Source organism: Cygnus olor, chromosome 7 (assembly GCF_009769625.2).
Source record: "Cygnus olor isolate bCygOlo1 chromosome 7, bCygOlo1.pri.v2, whole genome shotgun sequence".
NCBI classification, from domain to species: domain Eukaryota; kingdom Metazoa; phylum Chordata; class Aves; order Anseriformes; family Anatidae; genus Cygnus; species Cygnus olor.
Genome location: NC_049175.1, coordinates 22,331,073 through 22,353,662, shown reverse-complemented (window position 1 = coordinate 22,353,662; position 22,590 = coordinate 22,331,073). Strand labels below are relative to the sequence as shown.

At 34.8% G+C, this 22,590-nt stretch overlaps 1 long non-coding RNA gene across 4 annotated transcripts in view; it reads right to left on the bottom strand.

The window, feature by feature from the left end:
* Positions 1–1,705: 1,705 nt before the first annotated feature.
* LOC121073368 overlaps positions 1,706–22,590 on the bottom strand; it is a 95,164-nt gene continuing 74,279 nt past the window's right edge. For 3 of the 4 annotated variants that reach the window (XR_005821649.1, XR_005821650.1, XR_005821652.1), the window contains 3 exons: positions 19,366–19,545; positions 8,621–8,658; positions 1,707–4,996 (listed from right to left, as the gene is read on the bottom strand). This is a non-coding gene — a long non-coding RNA (uncharacterized LOC121073368). Of the gene's footprint in view, positions 5,127–8,620; positions 8,659–19,365; positions 19,546–22,590 lie in introns of all 4 variants that reach the window. The other variant, XR_005821651.1, reaches the window with a different exon arrangement.

The following is a 22,590-nucleotide window of genomic DNA, read 5'->3' as shown; positions in this document are numbered from 1 at the left end:
CTAGTGGGAATGGATGACTTGAACCTACACTACTATTTGGAGAATGTGTGTTAACAACAGCCAGCACCATGGACTGACTGGGCTGCCAGTCCTTAATTGGTCCTTCTTAAAAGGGTATTGGTCTTAGCTGCTTCAAAGACAGCTGAGGTTCTTGTTCTTAGCTTGTGCAAATTCAAATCTATCACTCCCACTTCCCAAATGTACATCCTAGCCACCAGAGTGTGGAAAAGCTCCTTATAGAAATTACAAAAATCAGGCCCAGTATATATTAGTTTTGGATTAGAATGAGTCAGGAACTATTTGCATAGTTTCCAAATATAAAACCTTGCAATAGACACCTGAAGCTCTTCAGTCACTGTTTTTCTGATGTCAGGAGGTGGCACATTTAGCTGTAAAAATCAATTGTGAATTCCCACAGATTTCAACTGGGACAGATTATCACTGCAGCACAGTAATACCAAAGACAAAGAAATGATATACTGTATTTTCCTTTTATAGCTGGATTAATTTCTACTTTATTCACATTTTTAAATGTCATTTTTCTATCCAGAAGGTCAGCTATCATTCTCATACCCTTTGAATAAGACAACTGTGAAGGGGACAGATGAAAAAAAGCCTGTCATTTTAATGAAGTTTCCGTTCTTGATTAGTTTTCTCCAAGAATCTTGCACATGCAGAATACCTTACAGCTAGGCCTGACTCCTGGTCGTTAGTTCTGCAAGTATAGAAGACATCCATAACCCCTCACAACAATGTAAAAGACATTTTTCTGATTAATAAATCTGACAGTTTTATTAATATTTTGGCCATTTAATATGCCTTTATATTAGGCATTTTCTCCTCATACTACTCTCTTCAGACTTGCTAATTTGCAAGTACCATTTATACCATTTGCAAAAATCTAAGTTGTAACCTTCCTTCCACAAAGATTTAATATCAATGAGGCTGTAAACAGCAAAGAAGGACCTGTTACAAATTTGGGGAAGGGGAAGGGAAGATATAGATACTGCTGTGAAAAAATAGCGGGTAGTTTCAGTGAGAAATAAAACTATGTGAGAGATAAAACTAGTGAGAACTAAAACTATGCCAGTATTACAGCTCAGCAAATTTGAATATAAGTCATTCAAACAGTGTTAGATAACTCATATCTGTATTCTAATACACATACATTTGAGCATTTTCAAGTAATAAATTGAATTCATAAAGTGCTTTATAAAATTATTTCCACTGCAAAGCTTGTCTTTAAGGGAAGTGATGATTTTAGACATTTTTTGCTATGTCAAATTAAACTGAAACAGTTGAAATGATTTAATTTTGACAAGATCCTGCCAAGGCTGTTAGGTCTGTGCACTTGCAAGTTCTGACCTGATATCATTTTTATCCTTTCTTGTCATGCTGTTAGTTCCACTGAAAAGATTGAGAAGTTTTTACACTTCTATGTTGGATGAATTTTAACAACGAACTTCAGGGCTGTTGTCTTAAGTCTTTCATTGCTTCATCCACAGATAAATTAACGTGATGCACTAAAAAATGTCAACAATTGCTGCTTCAAGAGGCAATATGGAAGCTATGTGCTAATTGGCATAGCTCATGCATTTACCTAGGACATTGATCATATCACCACAAATGAAAAAAAAAACCAACAAAACAAAAACACAAACAAACAAACAACAACAAAACCACAGCAGAAAACTTCTAAATGCAGAATAAAATATGCAGAATAAAACGAAGGCAAAATAAACCACTTAACTCCAAGCTGTTCTGCATAATAGCATAGAAGCATACACTACTAGAAGGATCACTGAGAAATCTTTTTTTTTTCCCCAATTTGATTTTACCTAACTTATGGGTACACTTTCAAGGCAAAATATATCTAATGTATTCGTTTCAGTTCAATAATTTACTTTTTGTAGCTGAAATATATTTAATTTCACAAGGTACAATTAGAAACAATGCAAGAATGAGGTATCAATGGCTAGCACATGAGCATTTTAGAAAACAGAACATTAAGATTCCAAGTAGTTTCTACTTCCAAGAATTTTCAAAACTAAAAACGAACCAGAAATATAATTGGATGCATATTTTTCAAACTTACCTAAAAAAAGACTTCTGCCTGAGAATAATAGCAATTGTTGATGTTCACAACACTATTCCTTTTAAACATCTCATGAAAGAATCAATTTGAGATTGCAAGGCAACTCCAGTTATAAATCCTTAATTTGCAAGAATTTCCCTTGAAAATCTGGAAAATGCTGACCTGTTACAGCTTTGAGTTTTGAGGCATTAGGAGTCTATAATACAATACTATCTTTTTTTTTTTTTTAAAGGAATTTTAAAGGAATTTGATAATGATGTAGGCCAACAATGACAATAATTTTACCAAGAACAGAAGATAGTTGGGAGATTCTATAAAACATTAAAAGATGATAATCATGTGGCAAATGTCACATAAGGACAAGAAAAGCAAGTCATAACAAATTTCACCCATCACTGAATTAATTAAAAAAAAAAAGGCAAACAAAAAACAATGAATCATTACAGCAACTTCTATGCAGTACAGTTCAGAAGGTTATGTTTCAGCAGCATGTGTTCTTGTCACCCTCATTATAAGTCTCCTTGTAAGAATATGACATTCATTTAAGGTTACTATGCTTGTGTTCCTAATTACAGAAATTCACATTTTCTTTCAAAGTTTGTGCAATATGAGCTTTTAGCTTTCTAGATGTTATTCTAAGTAAAGAGAAAAAATTGGTGCCTGAACTCTGGTGGTAGTTGAGACCATAGTATCCCTAATTTTACAAATAAAACTCTACAGGGTGATTAAATCTACATTTAATCAAAGCAAAATTCACCATGATTAAGTAAACCGGGACAAAATATCTGTTGTCCTCCAGGATTTAAGAATAATTTACTTCTGTGCTAAGTCAGTCTAATGCATCATCAAAAGACAAGTTTTAATATTCCACAGAGCAACAGTGACTAGAGTATGCCTGATAGTAGAGACCGAGGCTGACTGAACTATGTTACGGCTTTTAGGCTATATATAAGTTGCACACAGTAGCTTCTGTTTTAATTATTAATTCTGAATTATCCCACATTCTTTGACAGTGCTTTGTCAGCCCAGTATCATTATCAAAATTCTACAGACCTGGAGTGGGTGCCCATGAAGGATTTGGGGCAAGGATCCTCGGTGTGCCTAAACGCCATGTAGGAAAAGACCCCCAGAATAAACCAGGTCATGATCCTGATCTTTTGCTAGACTAACCTGTAACACAAAATTGCTTGAAAGCTTGTTCTCTAATCTCACCACTAGCTGGGGATTGACAGAGCTGTTAGATACCTCCAAAACCTCTTGGCAAGACTTTGGTCAACCAAGGATATGACCTAGTTTAGCTCTCAATTTCTTTTCTGCTGCCAGAACAATGCAAAGAGTACAGGATCATTCCTGATCTTTTTTTTGGGGCTATTTTGGGGCTACGAATGCTTCCAAGAATGGTCAGAAAACAGATCATTCAGGAGATTCTGTTAAACCAATGGGAAACAGATGGCAAGCAAATGGTCAGTCCAGTAACTTCTAAATTACCCGTAGCCCTCTGTTTTGGAACAGTGAGTGGCCAGAGGCTCCATTCAGAATCTCAACTTCTTTTTTTATCTTTGATTCAGTTAAATGTGATCTGGTAAGAAAACATAAGTGAACTCTGTTCTTTCCCTGCAGCATACTTTTTTCTTCCTTAGCAGGCAAAAGACCCAGACCCAGCAAAGAAAGTAGAATGTATTATTGTTTTGCTCCCAAAAATGTTCCCAAAAAGAAAGTAGAAATGGGATAATTTTTTTCTTCAAATTAACTATAAACTTTCTTGAATAATCAAAATGCAGCTCTATACAAAATGTTGTCACATTACCATTAATATTCATATAACATAGTAATTGGTGTTCCCATTCAGCAAGGTTAAGCATATGTAAGATAAGATTTAAGTCTGAAAATAGCAGCAATTACTATAATGGTGCTTGTAAATCCATATGGTAAACAATGCTGAGATACAAGTTGTTTAGCCTCTTTGCATTTCACCATATTACTCATTTACAATCACAGATTCTACTTTTCCCTCTCATATATTTAGGCTTTATCTATAATCACAGTTTTACATATGAAGGTAAGTTTTCAATATGAAAACATTTTTGAAGTAGTTAGAGCACTGCATTCATTAGAAACATGGGTTCATATTCCAAAATAAAAACAAAATATTTGCATTTTCCTTAAGAAAAAGCAAGTGTTTATCAATTTCTGTAATAAAGGTACGTTTTCGTAGATTTCTCCATTGAGTTAAATACCTAATTGTCGTGTCTACCTTAGAAAATCTTCCCTTAAATTCTTAACTAATCTGCATAGAGACAAGGTATCATATGTCAAGGGGGGAGGAAGTCATATAGCTATCATCTGTCAGTCTTGTGCACCAAGCAAAGGAAAACATTGGAATCTTTAGAGAAAGAAAGAACATAAGGACAGCAGAAGCAACTTAGGCTTACGCAAAAGTATTGCAAACTTCATAAAATATAAACAGCTCTCTGGAAACAAAAAGTACCCCCGTTGTAGGAATTTAACATAACAAAACAGCATAAAACCTTATGGAAGAGGAAGGTGATATTCATTTTAAACAAAACTGATTCTAGCCATTCATTCTCATTCTCTTGAGTTTCACTAACTAACATTCTCATATTTCCATACTCACAAGCACCATGATGGGTGTTTATCTGTGGTCTAGTCAAGATCCTTCTATGGAGGACAAGTGATGGCTGGTATCAAGACCTTGCTACATCTCTTCAGTTTCTCTTGATTGCTGGCAATGAACTGTTTTTTTGGGCTGGTGTTTTAATCCTTTTACCAGTTACACAATAAATACATCACAGTCTTCACAATTGTTTTGATGCCAGGTTATGGTCCACTGTTATTGTTTCTTCATTTTGGGTATCTTTATGGGTACCGCCTGTCTTTCTGCTGGGATAACAAGAAGGAAATACTCATGCGATGAGCTGTAACCATGTTTCTATCTTCCTGTTATCAGAAGTTTTCTACCGACAGTTCATCTGTGGTCTGACCTTACTGAAGCATAAGCCTTCTAGTCATGCTGCAAAAAACAAATTCTTTGGTGTTTACTAGTTTTAATGCAATCTGTCAAGTCTTTGTTTATTGACACAGACCTTTTATTTTATTCTTATTTTTTGTTTGTTTCTTGTGGTGCTTTCAAGATCAGGTATTTTCATTCACACTATATGCTTAAATCTTGGCAGCTCTAAGCAGATGATAATAACGTTCAAAAATTTGAATCTCATTCTATGTAGTTCAAAAACAGATCAGTGTTTAAATGAAAAAGGAGTAAACATCTTTACAGACATCTTTGCAGCACAGCAGTTACCTTTCTCCATGTGCACATCAAAACCCAAATCTGCTTGCATTTAGAATCACATACCTAAAAAGACTCAGCCTCATACAGTCACATTAAACATCACATGGCTCCCTCACACCACTTCTTACAATGTGGAATGAAAGAGTAAACAAGGGAAAAGGATCAGCATACAGAAGCACATCCCAGGACAGAATGACAAACTATTCTGCTCTGTGTAAAATTTAAACTTTAGTTAATTGTTAAGAGAGAACCATTCTCCTAATGAAAACCCTAATCGAGTTACTTAAAAATACGATCAATCTACTTACTGATTTAAAAACAAAAAACTAGATATCTGGCTAGTGCTGTGGACTAAGCTTCACTTATTTCACTGGTTTTAGTGGGCCTAAATAATTTTAAAATTAATTAGGATATGTAACAAAACACTTAATACCTAGACATTGGCCCTTTTTTAAGGTACAACTTAAAATCTAAACACTGTCCCATTTATACCTGTGTCCTGTGCCAAATGAATGGAACAACACAAGTATGATTATTGTTATGATAAAGATTTCAATTTTAAAATTTAGACTCCAAATTAGTTTAATATTGTAGACTAGAGATGTTAAATTTCTGCTAGCTATATCAATTGTCCACAAGCATTTTTAAGTGATTATACAAGGAAAAAAGATAAAAGATAGCACATCAGGTCAAGCATTGTGTATAAATCTATTACAACCCCAACAAGCAATTATTAGCTAATATGTTTCCTTGTTCACTACTACCAAAGAAAACAAATAAAATGGAAAACATTACTTCCCACATTTCATGCAAGTTTATATAAAGAGGAGATACTTATCTATCTTGTGCAAAGAAAATCCGATTAATGAAATAACCAAACAACAATATCATATGCATCGTGGTCCTGCACGTAACTTTCTCTTTAGAAGGGTAGGGGGAAGAAAGGGAATAAGGGAAGTATGGTTTCTCTTAATTTACTTTTGCTGTAAGGTCTAATACATGGTTCTGTGGATGGCAGATTGCTGCAGGGTGCTCATTCTTTATGTTGCTTATGCTTTTACATAATTGCCAAGGACGCCTAGGGCTCAGCATAGGCACTTCTTCATCTAGTATGAATTTAAATAAATACATGGATCTCACAAGCCTGTGACTTTGCACTCTCCTGAGAGCTTCTCCTTATTGTTCTTTATGAAATGTGTATTCTTGTAACCTGTAATTCAGCATTTTGCCTGTGTACATTTGTTTGCATTTTGCAGCAGTATGTCAATTTAGCTTAGCTCTGAAGATCTCTATATTTTAGAGAATGTGAGATATTATAAAGAGTATTATTTATACAGTGCCTCCATGGATTACTTTGGTCTACATCCACTAAGGTAAATGAGAAGTCTATGAGGGACATTAATGGTAATGGAATGAGAAGATACTACCTCATATCAATTCCTATGGTGAGACTCTATTGAAAACAGCTTCCCCCGAAACTTCTTATGTCCCCTTCAGAAATGCAAAAAACCCAAAGACATGATATTTTTCTGAGCAAAACACATATTTCTTCTTTCAATATATTTTAAAATAGATACACAGATGTTTTTAGTCTTTAAATTATGAAAAGGATCCTGACCAAAGTACACATGGCGTCCTGACAATTTGCTGTGCAGAGCTCTAAGGAGGAAGGTCCTGTTGCAAAGCATGTGATCACGGCCCAGAAGATAATTCCCTATCCTATGAACCTATCCAACATGAAAGAGTAAACAAAACTCTGAAATGAGTTTTATAGAAGGAGGGTAAAGAAAAGGTCTTTCCACTATCTTTAGGCCATCTTTGCCACCACCAAGAACTTCTACTTCAGTCAAAGGTGCTGAAGGCTTGGTCATGGGAGAAAATGAAAGATGCACCAATCCTTAGTACTGCTGTAATACAATGGATACTGTGTTGCTGGGTCAGTGCTAACTGCACTAAAACAAAGCATCACACACAGAAGACTTAATGATGGCTCAGTGTTGAAACTGAGAGCAGTAAGGAAATTTGCATATATTTCCTTCTTTTTCACTGGCATTTCATTTTTATTCAACTGTCAGTCTCCCACAAGTCTTATTGGCACTTTTATGGGTTCCAAAATTTCAGACTAGTTCAGTGCAATGAATCTGTTGCACACCTAACAGGTTTATAGAAGAGGAAAATAATATAGGGTAGAGCTTTAGCAACACAGTAAAAAGTGATGTCCAATAAATTAATTACTTTCTGTAGTAATCATTTATTGTGTACACAGCAATGAGCTTAAATATAAAGTGTAAAAAGCTTGGGATATCATTCAATGGAAATTGATATCTATTGTCAGCTTAGCTAATGATATTTTGTTTCTGGTTAGTATTAATATAGGTCAAAGAAATAAGCTAGAAAAGATAATTAAACACTGTGGCAGTTTATTTAAAGAGAACAAAAAATTAAAATTCAGGCAGCTTGTAGTTTTGAAGCTGGGTATTTCATAATGATTGCCTTTCTTTGGGGGGCATATGCCCATGAGTATCACCTTAGTGTTGTACAGTAAGGCCTAGAGCAATAAACGAAAAGAAAAATCAGTGTAGGAAGAGACTGCAGCTAATAAATATTTGATCAGATACACAAATTCACACAGTTTGATAATGCCCTGAGGAATTTGCCATCATTTATTAACTCCTGCAATGTAAATGTATGGTATTATGTTTCTTTAGAAACAGCAAGACAATAAACAGCTATTAATCTTTTCAATCAAATATTTTTTTTTTTCCAGAAGATATACATCTGAAATACTGTTGGACTTACTTGTGTGGATAAAAATGATAGAGAGGTGCTCCTGCAGTATAGAAGGTGTAGAGTTCTTCATGCTCTTCTGAAGAATTATACAGTTTTAATATGGGAATAAAAGGGTTTCCACAATTAAATTACTTTGCAAAAAATCAGTTCTACAGTAGAAAATATCATCTGGACCAGGAAAACATCTGGGCAATTATTCTGATTATTTAGATATTAAATACTACTTTAACAGAACACATATAGGGTAGCACTGAACTCCTGAGTAGTCAGAAGAGTAGCGTCACTCAATTAGATTGTAAACTACCAAATACATTTTTCATAGTTAGCTCACAACACTGGAATACTAAGCTACTACTGTGGTAACAGAACCTTTTTAGTTTCTAGTTTTGATAGTGTAGGTCAAATAGTGATCTTGAATATCTTACCTTGCTGTAAGGTAGTCATCACACTGAAATGTATGAGCCTGATAAGAGAAAAAAAGTACTGCTTAGATTGATCTTAAGAGAGAGAATAACTGTTTGTGATATGGGACACATCATCACAGAAAGACACTGAAAAAAACTGTGGGTGTTAGGCAGTAAGGTGAGCTTAAAGAATTTTCTATTACTGTTTTATTGGAAGGGGAAGGAAAAGACCTTACTTGTTCATTAGTTCTTAGGACGGATTAGAATTTAAGACATCTTGCATTACCACATGTAGTATCTGGGAGAATCTAGGGAGTCTTGGTTTTTTAATGTGGATTTTTCTCTACGCCTTCAAAGATATTCAGTAGCTACACATACTATGATACCTGTTATCCATATCATGTCACCTTTTACCCTTTTAGTTATTCCTTTATGGGCGCTTTAAAGAGGAAAGATTTTTCTTTTGAGTCATTCTAAAATATAGTCATGAACATAAACGCATTCCAGTCAGAATAAATCCATCGTAAACTGAACAGCACATAAAAATATTCATCATCTTCACATTTCTGAAACGTACGCTTTTCTCCCTATGAACCCTGTATGGTCTATAAAGCAAATAAAAATATTCATCATTTTCGCATTTCTAAAATGTATACTTTTCTCCCTATGAACCCGCTATGGTCTATGTCTGCAGGAAGCAACATAGTAAATACCCAGCTTCTGTGAAACTAAAATTGCTGTACGTGGCTGGACTTCTCTTTACAAATCAGATAACTTTGCGAAATCCTAAATGGTGTTAGGTAGAACTTACTGTATGAATCGGTGTATATATTAGCAAGTTTTCATACAACTCAAGTTACAATTCTGATATTAAAACACAGTTAATCACGTGTCATTTTTTAAGGAAAAAGAATGGTTAACATTTTCTTCACAGTATCTAAGTTACTGAAGCCCTTAAGCAGAGCATTTTAGTTTGTTAAATTATAATCTATGAAATTATTTGAATATGGAGTTTTTTCTCCAAATTGCACCTCTGTCAGAACTGGTATTAGCGCAAGAGACCTTAAACATATTTTATTTCATTGTACGTAGGGTAAAGGTTTCAGGGATTAATATTAACTAAAGAAATTGTAAATGCTTTGAAAAATTTCTACTCCTGTTAAACTTGCAGTAAAAAATCTGACTACCAATGATGAAATAAAACAAAATAAAAATCTGGTTCTACTGATCATCATGCACAGAAGAAAGGAAAAATTAATGCAGATGAAATGTTCCTATTTGAGCTGTGCAAGCTTCATAGACTAATTCTTACAGATGTCTGCAGATATTATGTTGGTATGGTCGGGACACAGGTACATTCTGAAGTATTCTTTTGTTTTAAATACAAAGTATTTATATTTTGTCTGGGATTGAAATTTTTGCAATCATTTTTCATTTAAACTTTTCTTGGCTTCATGAATGAGTTGGAGTCCATGATTATTGATATTCAGATATTAAGGAATCTGCCTTGAGTGGTTACCTCAAGTATGAACAGGAATAATTCAAAGTTTGAAATAGTATTTTAAAGGGCATGAATTTAAACTGGTTAAAAATATTAGTATTTTGTCAACTCCCTGTGAATACTATACAAATAAAACATCTGTCCATCTCATTTTTCCTAGAACTATAAATTACATTAATAAATACCTTGTCACATATTGAAGATTAATTCCTAAATTTCTCAAAAGCACAGGAAAGATATTAGCAGAGACTTTTACAACCACTTTTGTGACTGAAGAACCCAGCTCCCACTGAAATTCAGTATCTATGTACTCCTTTTAATTCCAGTGAAGATTCCTCTAGAACTAAATGTATAATTCAGCACTATTTACTGAGACAAAAAGCAATGTGAGAGTTTAAATACCCATGCAAAACCTAGTCCTACAAGTTAATTAAACAGTTTAGTAGCACAAGAGTACAAGAACCTACTGAGGCCCTGCAAAACAATCTTTTAAGGAAATACTACATGAAGGAGCTAATATATTTGAACATCTTGTAAAAGATGGCATTGCCATTGTCACAGCCATAAGTATACCCTGTATGAGCCATAATGAATTGATTATTTAGAGAGGAGATCCTTTCACATGAAGATGGATGGTGCACCTCTCACTGAGCTTATATGCAAAGAAGTCAGTCAATTCCCAGCCCCCCCCCGCTAACTTAACAGTCATACAAGACAAAAATTAAACTGGTGATAGGAGGAGGCACAACAAATGGATTGAACACTTTTTAAAGATTAGTAGCAGTCTCAGGGCCTAAAAATACTCTTTAAAAGTCACTGTACATGATATGCAATTAGATGGATGAGATTTTGCATAATTTGGCATATGTCAGAGATAAGATTCCCTGCAGAGCTGCTTTGACTTCAGAATATAATAGATATGACCTTTTAGGGTCGAAACAGTAGTACTGTTAAAAATCATATATTTCCAAGTATTTAAGAAAAGCCCTAAACATGTGATGTGCCATCCCAGTAGCAAATCAAGTTTAGTCAAGAAAAATATGAAACCAAACTCACTTTGATCAGCTAGGTAGTGTAAGGTCCCTAGGGCCCTAGATCTAGCTTTAAACAGGACAGGCCAACACAATCCAATACTTTCTTGTGATTGAGCTTTATTTCAATAACATTTTTAACTGGTTTTCTGGAACTCATAAAAGCAACAGATAATATAAGGAAAGACTAATCACCATCCTGCAAAAATCTTTACATTTTCTATGCACTTGAGCAAAGGGTGCAAACAATGTTGTTTTAAATTAACATAAATGACTGTACAAACATTAATCTAACTTATTACCTTCATTTGCCTGTCTCTGGTAAACCTGTATGTATTCAGAGTGAAAAGTCTTTTTTTTTTTTTTTTTTTTTTTTTTTTTAAGAATACTCACTATTGGTCAAATAAGGACTTGTAGAATTTGATCACAGACATTTCCTGGTTTGTTTCCAAGGAATTTTGCATTAGTAGCAAGAATACTTATATACTTTAGTGAAAATCCCATAGTGATCAGACAGACTGGCTAAGGATGATGAAAGCCCACTGAAGCTAATTACAGCCCCTCAGCAAACAATTCAAGAAGAGCAAGTGCAGCTGAAGCTCTCAACTCCGCCTGAAGGATAAGCTATAAGATTTACTTTGTAAGGCTGGAGAGCTGATAGGAAGATATTGAAATTTTCAGAGCTATATAGCACTTATAAAACAGTTAGAGCGGAGAAAGTTAAGTTTGAAATCAGCTTTCATTTGCTATCTTGTATGGTCTTTATTGCATAATTAAGTGACGTATTAAGTGACAATTAAGTAACATATCAAATAGGATTTCAGATTACTGTCAGACAATGAGAGTTCTTTTTACATTGTTTCTCTTCTTCTTAGCATCAGCAGGTTGATAATTATCTGAACTACTCTAATAAGTAAAATTCACTGTCTTTCCCAGCTTAGTAATGAGATGTGTACAAACTGTGAAAAGGAAGAACACGCTGATCATCTGTCTACCCAATGTGGAACTCAATAATGGTAGTGGAAAGCAAAGGGTAAACTACAGGATCTGAGGAGTTTGAAAAAATGCATTGACATCTTCACTGCTGCAGCTTCTGCAAAGGCATCATTCTCTCAAAAAGCACATTAAAATGAAAGAAGTGTCAAGACATAGATGATACGTTTGGCCTGAGGGCAAGTGCCATCTGGCATTCATGTTTAGAATGACTGTGAACCAGTTAAATAGAGTGTTTCAGAAATGAATGTTGTAACAAGAAAAATTATAATGCATTTCAAGAGAAAGCGTAAGAGTGAGAGGCTTTAGATATTTTGTTTTAAACAATGTGCATATTTTTTAAAAGGTTACTGTATGATTTTCAAATATCACTGCACATCTGTGCATCCATGCATTGTTTCATAAGCCCTGGTCTCTTTCACTCAGTTCTGGGAACCTCCTTTTTCTTCAAAGGTTTCTGAACTGATCTGAACTACTGGTAATTGAGATGCCTTTGAAGACATCATGATGGGAAGAGGATGTGTGTTCCACAGCCTGAAAGATGTTTGCCAGTCAGTGAAAATGCGGAAACTTTACTGTCACTAGTGGAACTGGTGTGAAGCAGAACGCTCGAGTTTGTAGGTCAGGTTCTTTTAAGAAATCATACAGAGAATGGGTCAAACAGCAGGAGGACACCAAATAATCAATGCTGTGAAGTTAGGAAGCAAACAGAATGCAATCCCAATTTCAAGTGAGCTCTCAATATGTGAGTATATTAGCTTAAGCTGAATTTTTGCTGTTGCAATTTGACTGCTTCTGATACCATAGTTAGCTTGCTTACAGATAGCTTGGATATCGCTGTACTAGGTTTAAATCTGTATCCTCATAACTAAACTGAACTGATATGACAAAAAAAAAAGTAAAGAAAGACATTTTTCAGTTGCTTGTTTGTCAGTCCTATGAGACTCCATAACAACTGTAAGGAACTGGAAATTCTCATTGTGGAAAAGGAATAATTAGCATAACTGGCATTCTTGAGACTTGATGTGATGATTCGTGACTTGAATGTTGATATAACTGGTTATTATAAATTCAAAAATGGCAGACAATGTAAAATAGAAATAGGAGAAAACATTCCACATATTCAACATCATACATCTGTATATTTTAGAATAACTGGTAAGACAGAAGTATAGGTTTCATCTAAATGAAAATGATAACGACACCTAGGTAGAAATCTATTAAACACTATCAGATCAGAAAGTGAGATGAGTTCCTTGTAAACTGCTTGTCAATGATGTGTTCAAATTAAAGAAAAAATTTTTTACATAAATTGGGAACTACACATCTGTCTACCTGGTAATAAAGCAACTTTTTTTTTTTTTTTTTTTAAATGAGAAATTCACCCAACTCAACTATTTTGATCCTCAAAATCATGAATTAAAATGGATTAAAATAGGAGGTTGATGGCTGCCTGGGAAACAACCTTCATGACCTAGATTTAAAAGCATGACAAAGAACAGGATGCAGCTTCTTCCCCATCATCTGACAGAAAAAACACACTATGTAAGGCAGTGTTAATGTGAGGAAGAAAGTCTGCTTGTCAACTTTCCTAAACTGCTGGAAATTATTCATAAAGTAACTACAAGGAAAAAAATCAATGAAAAATGATCCAATTGAAAGATCTGTGAAATTAAATAGTGGAAGGCCAAAATAATGAGTACAACACAAACTACTTACTTTAACTATGGCTTCAAATTTGATGAAAGTCCACCCTGGCTGAAGTCAGCAATTTCTAATGCAAGTCAATGAATCAAACAGTAGAAAAAGGAAACTATCAATAGCAATAGGCATCAAGGTTGAGTTTACTGATAAGAAGTTAGAGAAACATATGACTGACAATCTAAAAGAAAAATAAGATGGATCTTTTAATCTACTTCAGGAGAAAAAAAAAAAAAAAGACCTCTTACTTTTTTCAGATAAACTGTGGGATTTTCATAGACGAGGTGTAAAACGTATGAACATTCAGTAAATTTATTTGTGCTGTATTTTGGAAGAAGTTTGACAACATGATTCAATCACCTAAGCAGAATGTAGGAAGAGATGTTAGACAACATTTACTTAGAGCTGGTATTTTATAATCAAGACACCCAGAGTATCCCCATCCAAAGGACTTACAAAAAAATACTAGGAGTATTAAAGATCACTAGTTCCTAGTGTTTCTAGTGCTCCTATGAAATTTCAGATGCCTGGAGGAATGCTAATGTTGCATCAATATGAACTAAAAATAAAATAATTAGAGGGGGTGATAGTATTCTTTTAGTCTGGCATGAATCTCATGGAAAATATGGAAACACTAGTATGAGAGTCAGTCGTCAAAAATTACAGGTATAAAATAATATCAGCTTTGTTTACTGAAGTGACAGTCATTAACACACGTTCTGTCTCATCTATCTGGTTTCATTCTTCAACAAAATTTCTGGTTTAGTTGATAAAAGTAACTGAAAAGATGCAATGGCTTTTGTAGAGCATTTGAATTAGTGCAGTAAAATAATCTGATAGGAAGTTAATGCAATATAATACCTATAAAGCTTACACTAAATAGAATGAAAATTGAGTAACTGAAAGACAAACCAAAACATTTCTGGTGGAGCTCTGCAGATATCAGTACAAATCCTGAAGCTATTCAGTACTTTCACCAATGAAGAGAATAAAAAAACTGCTTCTGATATAATCTGTGGATGATGAAAAGGCTACAGAAGATAACTAATAATAGGAGCATGGTAATCTTGTATCAATGTACTAATATTCTTTTTATGATAACACTATAACCTCCAAAGCTGAGTGGGTCACATAAGCACATAAGACTGGAATAATACTGGGACTATGCAGACATAACAAAGCAATTTTCAATTGATTCTGAAAAAAAAATAATGATGAAAATGTTTGCATTTTTATCCTACCACAAGCTTGCTCTTTTCAGATACGAAAATGTCAGTTTCATTTTGATATGCACGGTATTTCAAGTAGTCGGTTGTTATATGTTACATGGTTTTGCTGAATTAGAAATTCAAAATATAAAATGCAAAAGTGTGGATATAAAATCTGTACTATGTTTGAGAACAATCCAGTATAATATTTTTTTGAAAGGTTAGTTGCAGATCAACTATATAATTTTTCACAAAATTCTCTAAAATGTCCTAATACTGTGCAGTTAAGAAACTGCAAATCTCAAAGTTTAAGATTCATCCTTACAGAGTTTCTATTTCACACAAGACTATTAGCCTTGAGGACCATTAGTGCTGCATGGGATATTATCTTCTTTTGCTATTCATTTTACGCCAGCAAAATGTCTTTTGGCACAGGTTGCTGTCTAATAGCATTTATATATTGTTATTACATTTAGTTGACTTCAGAGTAAATGATGTAAGTAAATATGCAACTCTGAATTTTCTAATGTATTTTCCACTGGGGGCAGAAGCATCATTTGTCTTCACATTTATGTACATAGCACACATATCAGCTTACCCATCTAATACATCTCTCAAAAACTACAAACATATCATACTTCGATATGTCCATGGATATCGATACTAAACCTTATCCTAGATATGGCATCTATAGGTGCCACGCTTCCATTCTCCTCTTTTCCCTTCTAAAAACTGTCAAACAGAAGACCCAGGAATCCCATACTTAGGATGGAGATGCAAGTGCCTTTCTGCTTCTAGCTACCTGCCAACTTCCTAGTAAACTGAGGACACCATGGACAGTATGTACTTGTGAATCCAACTCTTGTGGCCTATCCAATGCTCTTGTGGTGCGATATAAAGGCATACCTGATAAGCAAACAAGTCCTTCTGGGATTCTTTATCTGAGTTCATATCATTTGCACATTCTGTAATCTTGAGTTGTGAAATCAGTAGAGTGATATGGATCTTCCTCATTCTTTATTTCCCCTTCTACATATCCTTGTAATATCCTTTGCTACTGCCTATAAAGATACACAGCTAAAATCCAGTCGTTCTTAAACAAAGAGAATTCTGTACATCCTATCATGAAAATAAACATAGGTCTGGCACTTGCATTTTATATGGAGCAGAGAGTTAAGAAGGAATAAGATTGACTATTTTTAAAAACTCATACAAAATCCTGAAACTGAGAAGACTATCTGTTCACAGGAATTGATGTGGAAATAAATTAAACAGACATTTTTCTCTCTTGCTTACAAGAACTATGAAAAGTGTATTGCTAAAGACACTGACAAAACCCAGCAGATTACTCATCCTGACAGCCTCTTTCTACTATTTGGTCTTATTTTCCCAGATGTCTGCTGGGAAAATCCCGTCTGCCATACCTCTTCCCAATCTCCCTTCATTTCCCTTTAATATCCTTGGTCCTACCCCATGATTACCAATCTGCAATGTCAAATCTACAACATAGGTGATGTTTTGTGCTAGTCATTTGCCTAAGAGTCCCTACTGCCAAAAGTTGACCGACAGCTTTGGAACAGAAAAAGCAAACTATAGTAGCCATATATATTTGTTGCTGGCTACAAAAATATCCAAAGGGAATAAGAAAAACAAATTGGTCCAGTTTTTCATCAATTTTTCAGGTCCAGTTTTTATCAACATTCTCTACAGAAAACTATTAATGGAAGAAATGGTTTTCCTAGTCTTTTAAATCACTCTGACTATAATACAATTTCAGATTAATTTAAAGGAACATAAAGCTATTGATGCTCCAATTGCCTCACAAATCAAATGTTCTTGTTTTAAATTGGCGAGTTTAAACCAATATTACATCTTTAGGTACTATCACTGTCCTTAGTGTCCTGACAGAAACAAAAACAAGAAAAGTAACCTGCCCACTGGTCAAGAGCTGATTCTTCGAAGATGCCCTATTTTATTTGCATTCATTGTGCAATCATTTGCATTTATTCACATAGAACCAATACTATTTACATGCTATAGATATGGATACAAAACATCCACATTAATCTTTGGGGTATATTTTGTCCATCTACGCCACCATGCTTTCAAATTCCACTTCACCGTGACATTGCCTTTCACATTTTAAAGTTAGAAACAAACAAAGAAAAAAAAGCAGTTCATGAAAAAAATGCCTCAGTGGTGATACGCCCATCCCTCGTGGACTTTTTTTTCCCCTCCATTTTCTTTATAGACAAAAGCAACAGAAATTACTCAGTACTGCAGATTCAGCACCTGAAATACAGCACCTGCATGAAAGGACAGGAACAATCCTAACTAACTAAGGGGTTATTGAGAAATGACATTTTGCACCAGGTAGCTGTCTCTTTGACAGATCAAAGATCAACATAAAGAGAGAAAATATATGCACCTTTCTACTGTTTTGCAGTGTATAGGTCTCTCTGTACAAGTCCATAAGTGAACTGTGAAAAATATTACATAACATGTCTATGCAGCGTCTAAGTTCTTCGCAGTGTTTTTTTTTCTCCACCAAACAACCAGATAACTTCCTATGTTAACAGATAAAACAGAATCACAGAATCATCTAGGTTGGAAGAGACCTCCAAGATCACCTAGTCCAACCTCTGACCTAACACTAACAAGTCCTCCACTAAACCATAACACTAAGCTCTACATCTAAACATCTTTTAAAGACCTCCAGGGATGGTGACTCAACCACCTCCCTGGGCAGCCCATTCCAATGCCTAACAACCCTTTCAGTAAAGAAGTTCTTCCTAATATCCAACCTAAACCTCACCTGGCGCAACTTTAGCCCATTCCCCCTTGTCCTGTCACCGGGCACGTGGGAAAATAGACTAATCCCCACCTCGCTACAGCCTCCTTTAAGGTCAAACCTTACAGACATCTTTCAACATAAGGGATCTTATAAATTTATCAGCCTGTACAGAATTCTGACTTGTCCAATTCTTCCTTATCTTCTCACATATTTCTGTCTTCAGTCCTTCTTTTATCCGGCTAGATGGAAAACACTGGGAATAAAAGTACATACATTGATTCTTTTGAAACAAAGTCCTGAATATTTACTGTGTATTTGTAGATAATGGGCTGTCCTTGGCTGAAAAGTAATTGCTTAAAAGTTATTTTATGGGGAATAAGAGCTGGTCTGAGACTTAGTACTTGGTACTACCTACTAAAAGCCATATTGCCACTATTAACCCTTGTAAGGGGTTACATCAATTTAAGTTACTCAGGATAAAAGATCTACTAAAGGGCAACCAGGCTGAAGTCCAAACAATAACAATGCAATCTATATACAGTCATCATCTCCTTTAATTTTTGGTCATCGAGCTAAATTATGCTTTCACTTTATACCAACGCAGCTTGAGTTGACCAATATTAGGTGACAGAAGAGCTTAGCTGATTGAAGTACTTTAAGGTGATTCATGTGGTGCTAATAGCATAGGCACCAACAAGGGATGGTGAATAATTAAATGAAAAGAGACAAGCAACATTCAATTAGGCTAATTTTGATAACAAGTGATAGCTACTATTGATAACTATTATATAACTTCATGAAACATGTACAGCAAATGCTTCAAATGCTACAGGTTACTGCATATTACTTAAATTGTATGCAGGTATCCTGTACTCTGAGATGTTAGTGGCACCTTAATTGCTATCCGTTTGCTCGAATATACTTAAAAAATGTAGAAAGAACTATGCATGGATGCATCACAGAGAGGTCATAGGTACTTAGAAGTATTTACTATTAGCTGAATTTAGTTTCCATCTGTGTATCTTATTGGCATTAATATTCTTGTACCACCATGATCAATTTGATAAAAATTTGATGAAACTAACATCAATATAAAATACAGATGTAATCTGATGGTAGGTAAAATTTGCAGATGGGCATTTTGGATCTGGGTAGTATTCTGACTTCTAGACATGACATCAACAAGGGTAATTAGGTACATAATTCTCCTGGGTTTCAAAGGCAGTTAAGTTCCCAAAAGATAAATGAAGAATTGGGCCAAAATTTATTACATAAAAAAGTGGCATTGCTACTACTACATTGTCCTTCTTGCTCTACTCCAGTGGTTGAATTTTGAACAAAGGGTAAATGAAGACGTATATTGGTCTTTCATGAACGAAAGGCGCTTAGTTACGAAAGGTTAGAAATTATATTCACCTTCTCAATGTTTCCTTCTTGGATAATTTACTCATCACATTGGGATTCCAATTGGAGGCTTATAGCTTATTTACACTATATATTCACTATAAGTCTTGCAGGTATCACAGCATTTCACTTACCATTCAGAGTCCCCTCTGGAGTCCAGGTATCCAAATGCCTACATATAAACTGCAGTTACAAGAATCTACACTCTGTGGCAAATAGTCTGACTTGTTGTAGCGAGAACGTTTGTAGTAAATGGATCTTCTTTACATCATTTTATTTTGTCTTTCTTTATCATACTATCTTCTATTCTTTGTCTGATGGAAAGAAAAAAAAAATAAACCTTTGTTTTAGGAGTGTAATGCTAACTGTTGATTATGCTACTCAAACCCCAAAGTTGCCAAAAATAGATGGGCAATAGTTGATCATAATTCATAGGACAATTAGTGCCTTAATAACCAAATACATAGGTGCTTTAATTTCTACTTGTAGATTTTTTTTCCCTCGTCTCATAAATATATGTGATATTTTCTGTGGAGTTCTATTCTCAAGATTCTGTATATTTTCTAGTGCCATTATTGTTCTCTAAGATTTTGGTTTGTAATGCCAGTTCACTGTTGATGGTGGCAACAAAGTTTATCAATTATGTATTCAACATTTCAGATGTCACAGGTAACACTGTGAAAAAAATCACTGCTTTAAAGTCAATTTTTTGTTCTCATTGCAATTGATTGAAAACTAGGTCAACAGCCACTCCAAATAGACAGTGATATTAAACGTGGGAGAAATATTATACAGAAATAATTAAGCACTTACTATCTTAAACTGTGATAACATTCTTTCAACCATTCCTGCTGACATAAATTTGAAAGCAAACTCTTTTGCTTCATGTAATATCCAGTTTCAGGACTACAACACAATGAAAACATCACTTTTCTTTGGAGCCTCAGTAATTACAATGTGATAAACATTCAGGCATGCCGCATGCTAATGAGTGGGCTTATATATAGTAACTAGTAATTAAATTTTTCTTTTCTTTTTTTTTTTTTAACTACCTTAATTGGTAGTTAATTTATGCACCTGATTTTTCAGGTGCTTTTCCACACTCATTAAAAATGACCTCCAAGAAAAGCAGGCATGCTGAAAAAGGAGACAGAATGACAGCTTGGTTGCTACTAAGTGTACTACTTCCCTTTCTCTGTGTAGGGAAATGCTTTTTAAGTACTGTAATTACATATGATGGAAATAGAAGAACAGTTTCAGAAACTTTTCGTATTCAACCATATTACAGCACTAGTTACAGAGCTATCAGTATTTCTTTTCCAAGTTCCTGTTTACCATTTTCTAACAAAATTCACTACTGGCTGAAATCTGGTTTGTACTGTTCTAGACTGGAAAATTTTGCATTGTTTTGTTGTATCACATCTGTCTCTTTGTCTGAATATTAAGTGTTGTGGTTTAACCCCAGCAGGAAGCTAAGTACCTACCACACAGCTGCTCACTTGCTCTCCCCTGGTGGGATTGGTGAGAGACTCAAAATGGTAAAAGTGTGAGAACTCATAGGTTGAGATAAAGACAGTTTACTAGGTAAAGCAAAAGTTATGTCTGCAAGCAAAGTAAAACAAAGATTTGCTGCTTCCCATTGGCAGGCAAGTATTCAGCCACCTACAGGAAATCAGGGCTCATCACTTGTAAGGGTTTCTAGGGAAGACAAATGCCATCATTCCCAATGTCCCTCCAGTTTTACTGTTCAGCATTAGGTCATGTGGTACAGAATATCCCTTTGGCTGGTATGGGTCAGCTGTCCTGGTTCTGTCCTGTCCCAGCTTCTTGTGCACCCCCAGACTCCTCACTGGCAGGGAGGAGTGAGAAGCTGAAAAGGCCTTTGCTCTGTGTAAGCGTTGTTCTGCAACAACTAAAACATCAATGTGTTATCAATATTATTCCCATCCTAAATCCCAAACACAGCACCATACTGAGAAGAAAATTAACTCTATCTCAGTCAAAAACAGGACATAAGAAACTGCTTATTATATTCTAATTTTATGAAGTAAACTAAAGTGTTTTTTTTAAATTATACAATGCAGAATAAGTGGACTAAAATGTGGTTTTTAACAAAACTGTTAGACTACATAAAATTAATCACAACACGTGTACAACGACTTCAGCTCAATACTTTAATGTCCTTAAAGCTTTGCACAGACTGGGAAGCTGTGAAGCATCTGCTGCCTTGTTAAACAAATGCCTCTCACTGGGGAGAAGTAAACATAGGTTTTCATTTTATGCAATAAATGCATTGATAATGTTTGAGATCTAAAATATCCATGTACATAGCAGCCACAATGGCTTTACAGATATAGGAATACAAAAGGTAAATTACTGTCTTCTAGGAATAAGTCTGCCTCGCTATACTTTCACAGGCATATTAAAAATTCCATGGGCATCTGGTGTCAGGGACAACCACTTTTCTCACTGGTGATCCTGCTAAACAGTTAAATAAATGCACTGACAGACCTATTACCTGCATGTTCTGGCCAAGACAAAGTGTGTCCAAGCATTTCAAAATCTTAAGTGACCTTCTCCAACCACTGATCCACCCACCCTTGATTTGCCTCTTTCGTACTTTGAAATACCCTTTTCACATCAAGAATAACTATGGGGGCAGATGTGTGCTTGGTAAAAGGCACGCCCACTAGTGTTTTTGTTTGTTTGTTTGTTTTATTTTATTTTTTTTTGAGTTTTCATCTATCTGTGGCTGAATTCATCACTGCTAAAACAAGGTGCTCAACTCTGCAGAATATTGTGAAGACAATCTTTTAAAGCTGTCTGAAGTGTTATAATACTCTACTAAGTCATGTCAAAGGTCTTTAGAATCACTTCAAAAACATTAATTCCAACAGAATGATTTCTTAGGTATTCTGCTATATGATTTGATACAAGAATGCTAAAATGGTGCGGTGATCTCAATCTCTGAATGATCAGAAGACATAAGAAAAACAAATAATAACCAGGCCACTCTAATGTGTTTTACCTGTCTTTCTAAGCTTACTGAAGCTTTATAATTCAAAGACATGGTGAACTTTAGATCAGGAGCCATGTCTTCCTAAGTCCTTATACGGTAGCTAATACAATGGCCCATAATCAAGGCCCTACTGAAAACTAAGTATTAAATAGCAATAGCAATTCAAATAATACCACCATCTCTCTAGAGCGTAGTACATTGATTGCCTTGTACTTTTCATAGAATAATTTTAAAAGCAAAATAAAATGTGGATTGATTGTACATCAAATATGGAATAACATTATGTATAGTATAAGTGTGGTGAAATGTTCTCTAAAGGAAAATGCATACTAATATCTAA